At 39.9% G+C, this 14,385-nt stretch overlaps 1 pseudogene; it reads left to right on the top strand.

The window, feature by feature from the left end:
• Nucleotides 1-9,320: 9,320 nt before the first annotated feature.
• LOC112175273 lies at nucleotides 9,321-12,872 on the top strand (annotated as a pseudogene).
• The last annotated feature ends 1,513 nt before the right edge of the window (nucleotides 12,873-14,385 follow it).

Raw genomic sequence — 14,385 nt, 5'->3', positions numbered from 1 at the left:
TTCATTTATGTTGGTGCAAGTGCACGTTGGTGCACTGAATCCTCCCCTGCAATAGACAATGACGTGTTTAATAAAATTGAAAATATATGCTTTTATTTTAAGTTAGAGCATTTTTAGAGCAAAAAGCAGAAACACACTCAACCTAACTTATGAAAGCAAATCATTTTTTATTGTATCACTTTTAATTTGAAGTTATGTAAAATGCTTTGCTACTTTATTTAGTAGTATAAGCACTTTTAAAAATCTAATTTACCAAACACTCAGCTGCTTTACTTAATATCTACTTTTTTTCATATCACAGTATTAGCCAACTCATCTTATAATCACAGCCGTATCAAACTTGCCCAAATTATCTCAATAATCTCTACAAACCATTTTTTTTCTGCTTTATGGAAACTAAGGCAATACCATCATCTTTTTAGAATATTGTTAAACCTCTAGGCTAGAATAAAATAGGTGAAATTCTTTTTATTGTATCACTTTTAATTTGAAGTTATGTAAAATGCTTTGCTACTTTATTTAGTAGTATAAGCACTTTTAAAAATCTAATTTACCAAACACTCAGCTGCTTTACTTAATATCTACTTTTTTTCATATCACAGTATTAGCCAACTCATCTTATAATCACAGCTGTATCAAACTTGCCCAAATTATCTCAATAATCTCTACAAACCATTTGTTTTCTGCTTTATGGAAACTAAGGCAATACCATCATCTTTTTAGAATATTGTTAAACCTCTAGGCTAGAATAAAATAGGTGAAATTCCCACAATAGATATTTCTGGTGACATAATTTAATTTTTTTTATTTTTTAAGTGGGTTTGACTGTCTGAGTTGTGTGGATTGCAAAGGTCTGAAAGCTTGATTCGATAACGAAGTCTGAGCTTGATTCGATAATGGAGTCTGAACCTGAGCAAGAAGATTGAAGTCTGAGCTTGATTCCATAAACCCAGACTTGGAGCTTCGATGGTGGTGGTTAGATTAGGGGTCGTCAACGGGCTGGGCCGGGCCGGGCCTTGTTATATTTTTAAATAATTGCGGGCCGGGCCGGGCCGGGCTTTATTAAAAATCAAAGGATCCAAGCTCGTCCATATAAAGCGGGCCTTGCGGGCTTTTTCGGGCCGGGCCGGGCTTGGCCTTGCGGGCTTTTTCGGGCCGGGCCTTGCGGGCTTTATTTATAAATATATATTTAAAGACACAAGTTTTTTTTTTTTTAATCAAGCTTTGGAAATTCAATGGATAATGATCAAATACAACCAAAGATAATAGATTTATATAACTATATTGTACCCAAAAAAATCTATATTTATATATAGATACTAATTTATTGATAAATAAATTTTTAAAGACACAAATTTTTTATAAATCTATATTTATACATCATACACTCCAAAGAGCTACATATAGCAATTCAAGAAAATGAGAAACCGACCGTTGGATGAGTTTATTACAATAAATTATGAGTGTGGTAAAAAATTTAGCCAATTTCACCATATTTTCGAATCCGATCGGATTGGTCAACCGTAGTCACTTATATGTTTTATTGGTTGACCGATGGCGTGGCAACCGCGAAACGTGCTTATTTTTTCACATCACGTTTGTATATATTCCATCGATGGATGTGCGTGGACATAAGATAAAAAAAAAAAATTTAATTACAAACACATTGGACTATACCAATTTTATTCCTAAAGTTATATGACTTATACATTGCATTAAAATTGTTTAGGTTCATTCTAAAGTAACCATGAAGTGGAAAATGAATTCGGAGAAACCAACCGGTTGATGGAGAGATTGTAAAGTTTTATGGTGGTTGTAGAAAATCCAGCCAATTTGGTTCTCATTTCGAATTTGATCAACTAGGTCAAACGTAATTACTCTTATAAACCTATATTTATATATCATACACTCCAAAGAGCAACCCCTATCAATTCAAAGAAAATGGAAAAACCGACCGTTGGATGAGTTTATTACAATAAATTATGAGTGTGGTAAAAAATTTAGTCAATTTCACCATATTTTCGAATCCGATCGGATTGGTAAACCGTAGTCACTTATATGTTTTATTGGTTGACCGATGGCGTGACAACAGCAAAACGTGCTTATTTTTTCACATCACATTTGTATATATTCCATCGATGGATGTGCGTGGACATAAGATAAAAAAAATTAATTTTAATTACAAACACATTGGACTATACCAATTTTATTCCTAAAGTTGTATGACTTATACATTGCATTTAAATTGTTTAAGTTCATTCTAAAGCAACCATGAAGTGGAAAATGAATTCAGACAAACCAACCACTCGATGGAGAGATTGTAATGTTTTATGGTGGTTGTAGAAAATCCAGCCAATTTGGTTCTCGTTTCGAATTCGATCAACTAGGTCAAACGTAGTTACTCTTATAAACCTATATTTATATATCAAACACTCCAAAGAGCAACCCCTATCAATTCAAAGAAAATGGAAAAACCGACCGTTGGATTAGTTTATTACAATAAATTATGAGTGTGGTAAAAAATTTAGCCAATTTCACCATATTTTCGAATCCGATCGGATTGGTAAACCGTAGTCACTTATATGTTTTATTGGTTGACCGATGGCGTGACAACAGCAAAACGTGCTTATTATTTCACATCACATTTGTATATATTCCATCGATGGATGTGCGTGGACATAAGATAAAAAAAATTAATTTTAATTACAAACACATTGAACTATACCAATTTTATTCCTAAAGTTGTATGACTTATACATTGCATTTAAATTGTTTAAGTTCATTCTAAAGCAACCATGAAGTGGAAAATGAATTCAGACAAACCAACCGCTCGATGGAGAGATTGTAATGTTTTATGGTGGTTGTAGAAAATCCAGCCAATTTGGTTTTCGTTTCGAATTCGATCAACTAGGTCAAACGTAGTTACTCTTATAAACCTATATTTATATATCAAACACTCCAAAGAGCAACCCCTATCAATTCAAAGAAAATGGAAAAACCGACCATTGGATGAGTTTATTACAATAAATTATGAGTGTGGTAAAAAATTTAGCCAATTTCACTATATTTTCGAATCCGATCGGATTGGTAAACCGTAGTCACTTATATGTTTTATTGGTTGACCGATGGCGTGACAACAGCAAAACGTGCTTATTTTTTCACATCACATTTGTATATATTCCATCGATGGATGTGCGTGGACATAAGATAAAAAAAATTAATTTTAATTACAAACACATTGGACTATACCAATTTTATTCCTAAAGTTGTATGACTTATACATTGCATTTAAATTGTTTAAGTTCATTCTAAAGCAACCATGAAGTGGAAAATGAATTCAGACAAACCAACCGCTCGATGGAGAGATTGTAATGTTTTATGGTGGTTGTAGAAAATCCAGCCAATTTGGTTTTCGTTTCGAATTCGATCAACTAGGTCAAACGTAGTTACTCTTATAAACCTATATTTATATATCAAACACTCCAAAGAGCAACCCCTATCAATTCAAAGAAAATGGAAAAACCGACCGTTGGATTAGTTTATTACAATAAATTATGAGTGTGGTAAAAAATTTAGCCAATTTCACCATATTTTCGAATCCGATCGGATTGGTCAACCGATATTTAGAATATATATATGCACATATTTTATATAGAAGTATAATAGTATAAGAACTTCCACACACACACACACACACACACACACACACACACATATATATAAACACACACACACACACACACACACACACACATATATATATATATATATATATCTCTCTATATATAAATATATATATATATATATATATAAACACACACACACACACACACACACATATATATATATATATATAAACACACACACACATATATGATATATTGATATATATACATATATATATATATATATCTCTCTCTCTATATATATATATATATATATCTATATAAACACACACACAAATATATATCTATATGTGTCTATATATATATATATTTATAAACACACACACACACATATATAGATATATCTATATATATAACACACACACACACACACACACACATATATATAAACACACACACACACATATATATATATAATATTTTGCGGGCTTTTACGGGCCGGGCCTAGCGGGCTTTTGGCGGGCCGGGCCTATGGGCCGGGCCGGGTTTTTGCGGGCTTTTTTGCGGGCCTCCATCGGCCCACCAAGGCGGGCTTTGCGGGTTTTTTGACGGGCCGGGCCGGGCCAAAAGCCCTGCGGGCCGGCAGGCCTCCATCGGCCCACTTGATCCGCGGGCTTTTTGATGAGGCCTAGGTTAGATGGGTCTGGAGGGTGAAGCAATTTGGGTTTGGAGCTTAGATATGGGATTTGGAAGTTCGATATATATATATATATATATATATATATATATATATATACAGGTCGGATCACAGACAGACGTTCGCACTATCGCTAAAGTGCGGATGTCTACGCAGCAGCAGCTTTTAGGCCTCGACGGTGGCGAGGGGCTTGCCGGACAGACGCCAGAAGCATCCCAGACTGCTTCTGGGCAGTAATCGAGGTAGGAGGAGGTCGAGGTTGCAGGTTTCTGGGAGGCGACCTCACCTGCAACTACAAGTTCTGGACAGAGCTGCAAACCGCTCGCCGGCGACTCCACCAGACGGCACACTGGCTTCGCAGACCCCTGGCCTCCGTCCAGTAAGCCGCTCCGCGCCGCGCCATCAAAGCTTGATTGAGGCCGGAGGAGCGACGTCCGCACTTTTTCTGGGTTGCAGACGTCCGCTCTCAAACGGCTCCGTATATACGTGTGTGTGTGTGTGTAGAGCCTTAACCCCATATTACAATAAGTAATGTATTCTAACTTGCACTAGTTAGCAAAGAGTGCATGTCTGGCAACTCTATTTGCTTTGATAAAGCAGTGACATAACGGAAAGATAACTCTATAAAGGGAAAGCATCATAGCAAATAGCCCAACTTTCCTACTATGTTGCCGCACGGAATCTAATCCGGCGACACTCTGTTTCATCATGCCAATAGGAGATTGCGACCATTTGACAAAGTAAGGAACTCGCCGCCTAACTAGAGCAATCAAGGCACGCAAGGTGCCTATATTGGGACAACGCCCACATCTTCTTATTGAAAACAGTAAATAATTAACGACTAACAAAACAAGGTAAATGAAAACTAAAGCCATACCTATCCAAATTGGGCCCAATTCCTGAACCCAGGCCCAAGAACCATCTAAGATTGGGAGAAGACTATGCCAGGCCCATGAACATTCATGTCTCCCCCCTAACTTCGCACCACCATCCCCACAAGACCATAGCCGCCGGCGAGCTGCCGCAGCACCACCGTCAAACCCAAACCACCAGCCGGAATTGAGCCAACGACCCCAATTGGCCACATGCTAGACCAAACCGATCTCCGGTCCCAACCTGCAAGCCATCGATCCAGTCAGGGAAGATCGATCTCTGGTTTCGCCTGCAAATAATCCCAACCATAATGATCTCCGTTCTCGCTTGCAAAAAACCAAAGTCAGATCGATCCCCAATCTCCACCCCCCAAGGAGCCCATCACCCAGACCTTGAGTCCCGGCACTGCGACCAGTTGCAACCGTCTTCCCCCAACGATCCCTCCACCATCATTCTAGGAAACGCTCAAACCCCGCCAGACAGACTGGCTTCCCCATTTTTAACACAGCTTTCAGAACCAGAGTCCAAAATAGAGACCAATAGAGCAGCAAGAAGAACCAACAAACACATCCCGTCCGACGACGACGTTGTTAGGACGTGTCGCCGGACGAATGAGGGAATAAGGATGGGGCTACAAGGAGGCGCTTAGAGAGAAAAGTCTTTTGGAGACGAAATTCTTTTTGAGAAAAGTCTTATGGCCACATGGGCTCTATAGTTTTTTTTTTAAAACCACCTCCTCTAACACTATTGAGTATCGACAAAAGCTTGAAGGCTCTATTGCCATAACTTGTTACACATATCACTATTCACCTGAACTCAAACAAAAATTTACATAAGACGCACATTGGCTTTATCGACATACAAAAATACCAACATGCCACCAATAGGGTTACCAACCTTCACCTGTCAACACCTTATCTATCTTCCAATAGACTAAATAATATTTTTCCTATAGTTGTGCCTTGGTAGTTGGGAATGATACAAAAATTTAAGATTCTTTTGTGCATTCTCCACCCAAAATCAATAACATGTGCTTTCACCACCATGTAGTTGACATTTTAACCAATGTCAATGTATCAATTGTGAGATAGACTGTGATTGCATAATTCTAACTTCAACATCTCTTTTTACATCATACATTTCCAAAAGCTTCCTCACAATTACACGCCTAAATGAAATTTTAAATGGAATGGCAACTAGGGTGGCTCGTGGGTCTAAAACAGTAAATGCAGTTCTATGAATGTGAATATCGGTTTGTAGCTATATGGAGAAATTTTTCTATACTACAGTCAAGCCATGTCACAATGCTGACATGGTTTGACTTCCCAATAATAATTTGACACCTAGATTCGTATTTAATTTAATTAATATACAACTGATTTGTTATAGGGGAAAAAGACTTTTTTGGGTCTTTCACCTTGGCTTCCTACCTTCGTGTTCATCTTAGCTTCCTACCTCTGATCTATGTTCATCTTGGCTTCCTACCTCTTTACAAGCCTAGCATCTCAATATCATCTTCTTCTACGATTTATATTACTGAGATTATGCATGTTGCTGTGAACATGCAAAGCATTCCCAAATCTAAAACCATTTATTGATATATTTATGCAGTTCTTTGAACGGGTAATCTGGGTAGTTTCAAGTCTGGGCTTTTAAATTGCTTAACAATTCATACTCTATTACTGAGATTTCTGTGTTATCAGATTAAAAAAAAATCTGGGTAAAGAGGAAGAGGTAACATTGAATCCTATTTGATTAATTTGATTTAACTTATTGATTATTTTGTTTATCTCATCCGATGAACACAAATTTCCGCCGCTGATCTTTCACTCTCCCCTTCCTCTTCACCTCCTCTCGCCGCCTTTGGACCTACGCCTTCACCTTCAGCTACATCGCCTGCTTCATCGTCTTCTTCCTCAAAATCTTCCAGAACCAATTAGTGTTCTATGTCAGCCCCATTGATGGTCTCTAGAAATACAACCCTAGCAATAGCAAGTTCTGCCTTGAGAGAGCAGACTCCAACATGATTGATCTCGACGGAGATGTCGTCGTGCCATCGTCCACTTCAGACGAGGTTTCTTTTGGAGAAGATTGGGCAAGAAGATGAAGGGAACCTAAAAAGGTCTTTCCCCATAATAATGAAAAAATGGATTTTATAATTAAACTAAATACAAGGCTATCTGTTGAATCATCATTGGAAAGTCAACTGTAGGTCTGTAGCATAGAAAAATTTCTCAGCTATATGGGTTACAATATTTATGTGCCTAAACATAAATGTTGTATCTTTATTACTTAACAAAATGTAGATGTGGACAGGAAGAGATCTAGCAAAGAGATTTTTACGTAGGGCTAATGTACCACGTGGCTGGTATGGCAACCTAATCAGTGAACATGCAAGAGGTATTTCAGGTATTTCATTTTAATACTTAAGGATAAATTATAACACACTTAAAATTTTCTAAGTTTTGATTGGGCTGCCTCACCTGCACGTGGTACGTAAGAATCACGTAAGAATCTCTCGATCTAGCATGTGAAGAAGGATGAGATATCACATGGTAAATAAATACTGAACAAAATCTTTTAAATTCATCTTTCTCTATGTGACTAAATGGTAGTTCATCGCTATAGAGGGATCGGATGTGCCATCACTAATGAAAACTTGTTGTCCCTCTTCTAGATTAGTCCTACCAGGATACAGGTTGCATCCTTTCTCTATGTGCCTCTGAAGTGCACTAGTTACATTGAAAGAAGAATCACATGCTAAATCATTAGTGCCAACCTTGTTCGGATTTCATGCCCAACCTTCATCTGCTTTTTATCAATTACTTCAAAAACTGACTTCTTGAACTTGTCAAAGTGATCCCAGACCCATGACCTTGTTATTGCCTTTAGCGGCTTCACTGGTGTCTTTTCTGCTCTCTCTATCTCTCTCTCTCATCGTTGCTCTTGGTTGGTCTTGGAGGAAGAGAAGATATAGGTTAACTAGGTTGGCCTTCTTCTTCTCCAATAGCTAGCACAATTTCCTGCCCATTGCTGTCATCAATAGCCATAGGTACACCAACTCGGAGAAATTGAGAGAGATTGAGAATCAGGGATGGTGAGAGATCCAGAGATCGAGAGATTGAGAGAGTTGAGGAATGAACTGAAATTTGAGAAAGATTTTTTCGAATAGATTGAGAGTCGGGTTTAGTGAGGAAATGGGAATGGGATGAATGATGAATCCAATAATTGGGAATGATGGAAAGGGATGATTGTTTTCTGAATGAAATTAGAATTTGGTCTCACTGTCTAAGGGATGAATCCCAGAATTGGGATTCGAATACCCGTATTTATATTAGGGTGAGAAATTAGTTATGGTCATATGTATATTAGACTTGTTCAAACGCCCTATAAACGAATGACACCTATCAAGTTGACCTACTTCTTCAGGCCTTTTTTTTCCGCTGATCTAAGGAAACATTTTTTGGTTCGGATTCATTTGAAAAACCGGACCGAGCAGTTTGGTCCTAACCCATTTTTCAGGTCAAAACGCCCAGCCCTACGTTCAAACAAATCCATTTCTATTTGAGAAATTAGTTGCGGCCACCCTACAAGGAGGAGTTACTAATGACGACCACTAAAATGAGGACACTTCATGAGAACTTTCTAATCAACTGTTAGATGTTTAAATATTTATGTGTAGATCATTTATGAAAATTTTCAACCATGTTGAAAATCGTTAAGACATTTATAATCGTAACTTATCATTTATGAACATGAACGGTTCAGAGATTTGATAGATTTGGTTTATCCATTGATTTGATGTAGTTCGATACTTTAACAATTAATAATTTGGAAGAAAATTTTTAGAAGTAATCTACTCATGTATACATAAATATCTAACAATTTATTTGCGGTAGTGTAATCGAAAAGTGAGTCTCCCAAACCATTGATTAGAAAATCTTCGTGAAATCCTCTATTTTAGTGATCATCAATAAAAACTCTCCCCACTTTTTACAAAATCTAAGTAAAGTAGTAAACCCATATTTTATTTTCTTCCAAAAATTAAATAGGAAGGCAGCTCACAGAAAAGATATAAACGGCTTTAAAAAAATTTCAAAAGCAAGTCGCTTTTATATGGCTAATTCGCTATATTCACTATTCAATGTCATTCGCCCCTTACCGCCGGTTCATTCAAAGATATTCGGTTTGTTTCTTCACAAACTCGAACGCGAGCGGCCGCCGGTCACAATTTCTGGTATCGACTCCGGCGACGATTCAGGTTCCATCCTTCCTTCTATTGCCTGCTCTCAAATTACAACTCTTTAGCTACTAATTGGTACTATGGGTTTCCCGCCACCGTGAACTTGATCAGGAACAATTGAATTGAATATTAAGTTAGATTTTGGATTTGTGTTCTGTCTGCTTAAGATGCTTTCTGCGAGGAAATTCAGCCACGGGAGAGCTTCAGTTTGCCCTTGTGTTTTATATGTTGTACAAGCATCGTATGCTAGTTTGAGTTTAGCTGGGTTGTTTGAATCTCAGGTTCGAGCTTATTCAAATGTTGTGTATGTTTCTGGGTCTGTTACTTCTCATTGTTTGGCCAAGTCCATTGTGCAAGATTGTATTTTGAGATTACCCAAAAAGTCTATATCTGAAGTTGGTTCATTTTCGACTATGGCTGGAACAATCTTGGTCCAGGCTCGAGACCCGGCTAAGTTAAATGTGGAGATACAAAATGCAGTTGATGAGCATAGACTAAATGATGCGTGTGGAAGTTTTATGAGCAGTATATGCAGATGGATGGGTTTCCTAGGAAATCTGTTGTTAATAAGCTTTTAGCGGGTTTTGTAGAAAGCTCTGATGTTCAGTGGCTTGAGAAGGCTTATGGGTTGGTAGAGCAAGCTATTGGGGAAAACAAACAGAACTTGTTGGAGAGAAGCTCGCTGATTTATGTTTCTTTTGGTCTTGCGAGAGCTGGGTTACCAGTTCCTGCATCGACTGTTTTGAGAAGAATGGTAGAAATGGAAGAATACCCTCCTGTTGCTGCTTGGTCTGCTGTCTTGGTGATACATGTCTCAAACAGCTCAAGGGGCTTATGTTGCTGCTGAGTTGATTCTTGAGATAGGTTACTTGTTCCAAGATCACAGGGTCGACCCACGTAAGAAGTGTAATGCGCCTTTGATTGCTATGAAGCCTAATACTACTGCTTTCAACATTGCTTTGGCTGGTTGTCTCTTGTGTGGAACAACTAAGAAAGCAGAGCAGCTCCTTGACATGATGCCTCGAGTTGGTATCAAAACGGATGCTAACTTATTGATATTAATGGCACAAATATATGAGAGAAATGGATGGAGAGATGAGCTTAGAAAACTTCAAAGATACGTAGATGAAGCCCATAACCTAAGTGGTGTCCAGTTTTGCCAGTTCTACAATTGCTTGCTGGCATGCCATTTGAAATTCGGGGATTTAGACTCTGCATCTAACATGGTTTTGGAAATGCTGCAGAAAGCAAAAGAAGTAAGAGGTTCTCTTGCAGTAGCAACGCTGGTATTTGATGCTGCTGGAAGGGGAAGCAAGTTCCCTCATGGAGTTAATTCTGGATCCTGGCATTATTCAAGCCATGGAGAATCATATGCTTATGGAGACAATAGGTTACCTAGTAATCTTGTATTATCTTACGAAGAGTTTTCAAGGGATAGAAATTTCTTGAGACTTGAGGTTGAGGCTAAGGAAGTGCTGGGTGCATTGTTAGCTAAATTGCAGAGCCAAGTTGAATTGGTAATAACTGACCACAGTATCCTCCAGCCAACTGAAAAAATATTTGCGAAATTAGTCAAGGCCTTTCTAGAAGCAGACAAAACCAAGGATTTGGCTGCCTTTCTTATAAAGGCAGATAAAGAAGCTTCCCCAGCTTCCAGTGATGATTCAGCCTTGGTTCATGTCATTAATTCATGCATATCGCTTGGATGGTTTAACAAGGCACATGACCTTCTTGATGAACTGTGCTTGGCTGGTGTAAGAACTGGTTCTTCCGTATAAGCCGCTCTTTTTAAAGCATATTGTGAAGCAAACCAAGCAGGAAATGCAGCATCACTATTAAGAGATGCTCGTAAGGCTGGTATCCAGCTAGATGCAAGCAGTTATGAGGCACTGATCCGATCAAAGGTGCTTCAAAATGATACACAGGGAGCTCTTCATTTGTACACAGAGAGGTTAAGAGGTTGGTGAAGGAATGTGCAGAGGGCTGTGAACTGATGGTAAAGCTGTTGCAGGAAATAAAGGAAGGGCAGGTGACGTTGGATTCTGCGGTTCATGACTGGAACAATGTAATCCACTTTTTCTGCAGGAAGATATTATCTGATCAAGATACATTAGATGAGAAAAGTGTGTAAAATTGTATGCTTTTCTTCTTTACATGTACTATTTTTTTAGGGCAAAATTAAAATTCTCGGTGTTTCAATCCAGTTCCTTGGCCTGGTAAAGTTTGCACACAATGTATGAGGAAGAGGGAGAGGGAGGGTTGACAGGGTGACATGAGAAAGTACCTTAGGCAGTGTTTGGATAAGGGATTGTATACAGTTTGTAGTGGTTATCATGTGGCTCAAGATACGAAGGCTAGAGCATTGGGTGGTGAAAGTACCTCAGTCTCTCAGGCTGATCTGGAGGTTGGTATGGCGTCTGCAAATTCCAGGGGCAGCAAGGATCTTCTTATGGAGAGCAGTTCAGGGTATTCTTCCTTGCAACTTTCTCTTATTTAGACGATATCTACTTTCCTCTCCATTATGTCCTCGCTGCAAATTGTATTCAGAGAGACAGAGACTACTCTTCATGCTTTATGGACTTGTACAAAAGCAAGGCAGGTTTGGGTGCTTACTCCTTTCAAAAAGGCTGTTGGAAATTGGAATACTGGAACTTTTGTAGACCTATTCCGTTTTGCTTCTTCCATTCTTTCGCAAACAGAGTTGGCTTTGGTGGTGTTGATTTGTCGAAGAATATGGCAGGCCAGGAATGAGGAGCGAATGAGGAGCTATTCCATCGTAAGTACATTAATCCCCATTTTTTATTTTCTCAAATTCAGACCTTGTTTCTAGAACTTCGGTCGGCTCGTGATGTTTCAATTCAATCCTCCTCTACTATGAATCGTCCACAATATTGGACGAAGCCTTTCTTCCCCTTCTTGAAATTAAATGTAGATGGAGCACTAGATATTGCTGCAGGCTTGAAAGGTCTGGGAGCTGTTTTACATAATGAAAATGGGGAACTGCATATTGCAGTCTGAAGGTATGGCGGGCCGATTTAGTGTTAAGGCTGCAGAGCTTTATGCAGCAGCTCTAGGTCTACAGACCATTCATCAGGCGGGTTTTGGTTTGGCTCATATCATTGTAGAAATGGATGGATAGGTGGTGATCAATGAACTAAATGGTGATATCCCAGATTGGTCAATTGAAGGCCTTTTAGTAGAAGAAGTGAGGACACTTTTCCACTTCTTCCAATAAGTTATTTGTATTTATATTCCTAGGAAATGTAATAAGCATGCGCTTATGTATCCTGCATTTCAAGTTTGGATTGAGGATGGGCCACAATAGCTATCCGATGTACTTATAGCTGATGTAAACATCCCAATTGCGTAGTTAATGCAATTTCTTTTTCTCAAAATAAGAATAATAATAATATCCATCTCCACATGTCCCCTGTTTGGCAAGTTCTTGGGTTTGCTCCGAGCTGCAATCAAAATCAAAGATATGTGTACATACCTCCAACAATATGGAGTATTTACTACATCACCAAGCATAAGTAACACCTACTTTGGGACATCCACAAGACATGGCAAGGCCCAACCGAGACATGCATCGTGTAGCCCTATGTTCAGGCTACGCGGCGGTATCCGGAAGTCACAAATCCGCCACCGGGAAGCCACCTTTCCGGCCTTGCCAAGTTGCCCTCACAAATAGGCTTTCTAGACTAGAATAGTGATTTTAGTCATCCCACATCGAAGAACAAGTAAATGAGAGGCATTCCTTCATCTATAAAAGGAATGCCTCCTCCCACAACTCAACAGATTCATTACATCTCTTGTAATCTTGTTAGGCCGAAAGGCTCGACACACTAGTATAGCTTTCAAGTGGACGTAGTCTCCCGCTCATGCGGAGGCGAACCACTATACATCTTGTGTCAATCTCTCTCTCTCTCTCTCTCTCTTACTTATCGTTAATTAGATCCCCAACGGATCCAAAGCATTAACATTGGCGCCGTCTGTGGGAAGCCAACACAAAGGCTTCGTCACCTACCACGAACTTTGACCCGAAAATGTCGAGTCGACGCTCATTTAACATCAAATTGGGGCCGGTCAACGCCCGGCGGAGCCGGTCAACGCCCGGCGGAGTCGGTCAACGCCCGGCGGGGTCGGTCAACGCCCATCAAGGCTTGATCAACTTTTGGTCAACGCCCAACTCAAAAAAGGTCAACGCTAAACTATTCACTTGGTCAACGCCAACTACAAAAAAAAAAAAAAAAAAAAAAAATTTTGGTGCAAATCTTCTCTGGACACCCAGAGGTCTACTTTGGACACTAGCATTCTTCAGTCACCATCAGCACCTCCGTTGGACTGTACACCGCCAGACTTCAGTTCCGCCGAACTCATGTTCCGCTGAACTTCAGCTTCGGCTGGACACCAACGCTTCGCTGAACTTCGAGCTCTCCGCTCCGCCAGTCAACACTGCTAGCTAGCTCCTTCACTGCTTTGCTCAACTGCTCCGCTAGAGCACCAGCAGCGGCACTTTTTCCGCTAGCCAACCTCCGATCTGCTAGCGAGCCAAGCCTCCGCCAAACATCCGCTAGCATATTCCTCCGCTAGAGCCTACCAGCAAGCACGACCACCAATCTTTTAAACTTCACCGGCAAGGCTTTCTCCGCCAAAACTTCACCGCTGACCAAAGCTTCACGGAGAAAGCACCGCTACCAAGCCAAGCCTCATTTGGACACCAAGAGTACCGCCGACCGGCTCCGCTGGTCACAGTCGCTGCTCAACCACTGCTGGACGTCCTCCTCTGGACAGCTCCGCCCAACTCCGAGGCTCCGCTCCATCGGACTATCTCCGCTAGCTAAGAGCCTTTCCGCTTACCAAAGCCTAGCGGCCACTACCCGCCAGCGCTAGCATCAAGCTCCATCGGTGCGCTGCAATCACAGCCACCACCATAGCTTACCACA

Source organism: Rosa chinensis, chromosome 7 (genome assembly GCF_002994745.2).
Source record: "Rosa chinensis cultivar Old Blush chromosome 7, RchiOBHm-V2, whole genome shotgun sequence".
Classification (NCBI taxonomy): domain Eukaryota; kingdom Viridiplantae; phylum Streptophyta; class Magnoliopsida; order Rosales; family Rosaceae; genus Rosa; species Rosa chinensis.
Note: the sequence above shows the minus strand (reverse complement) of the source record. Positions and strands in the feature narration are given on the sequence as shown.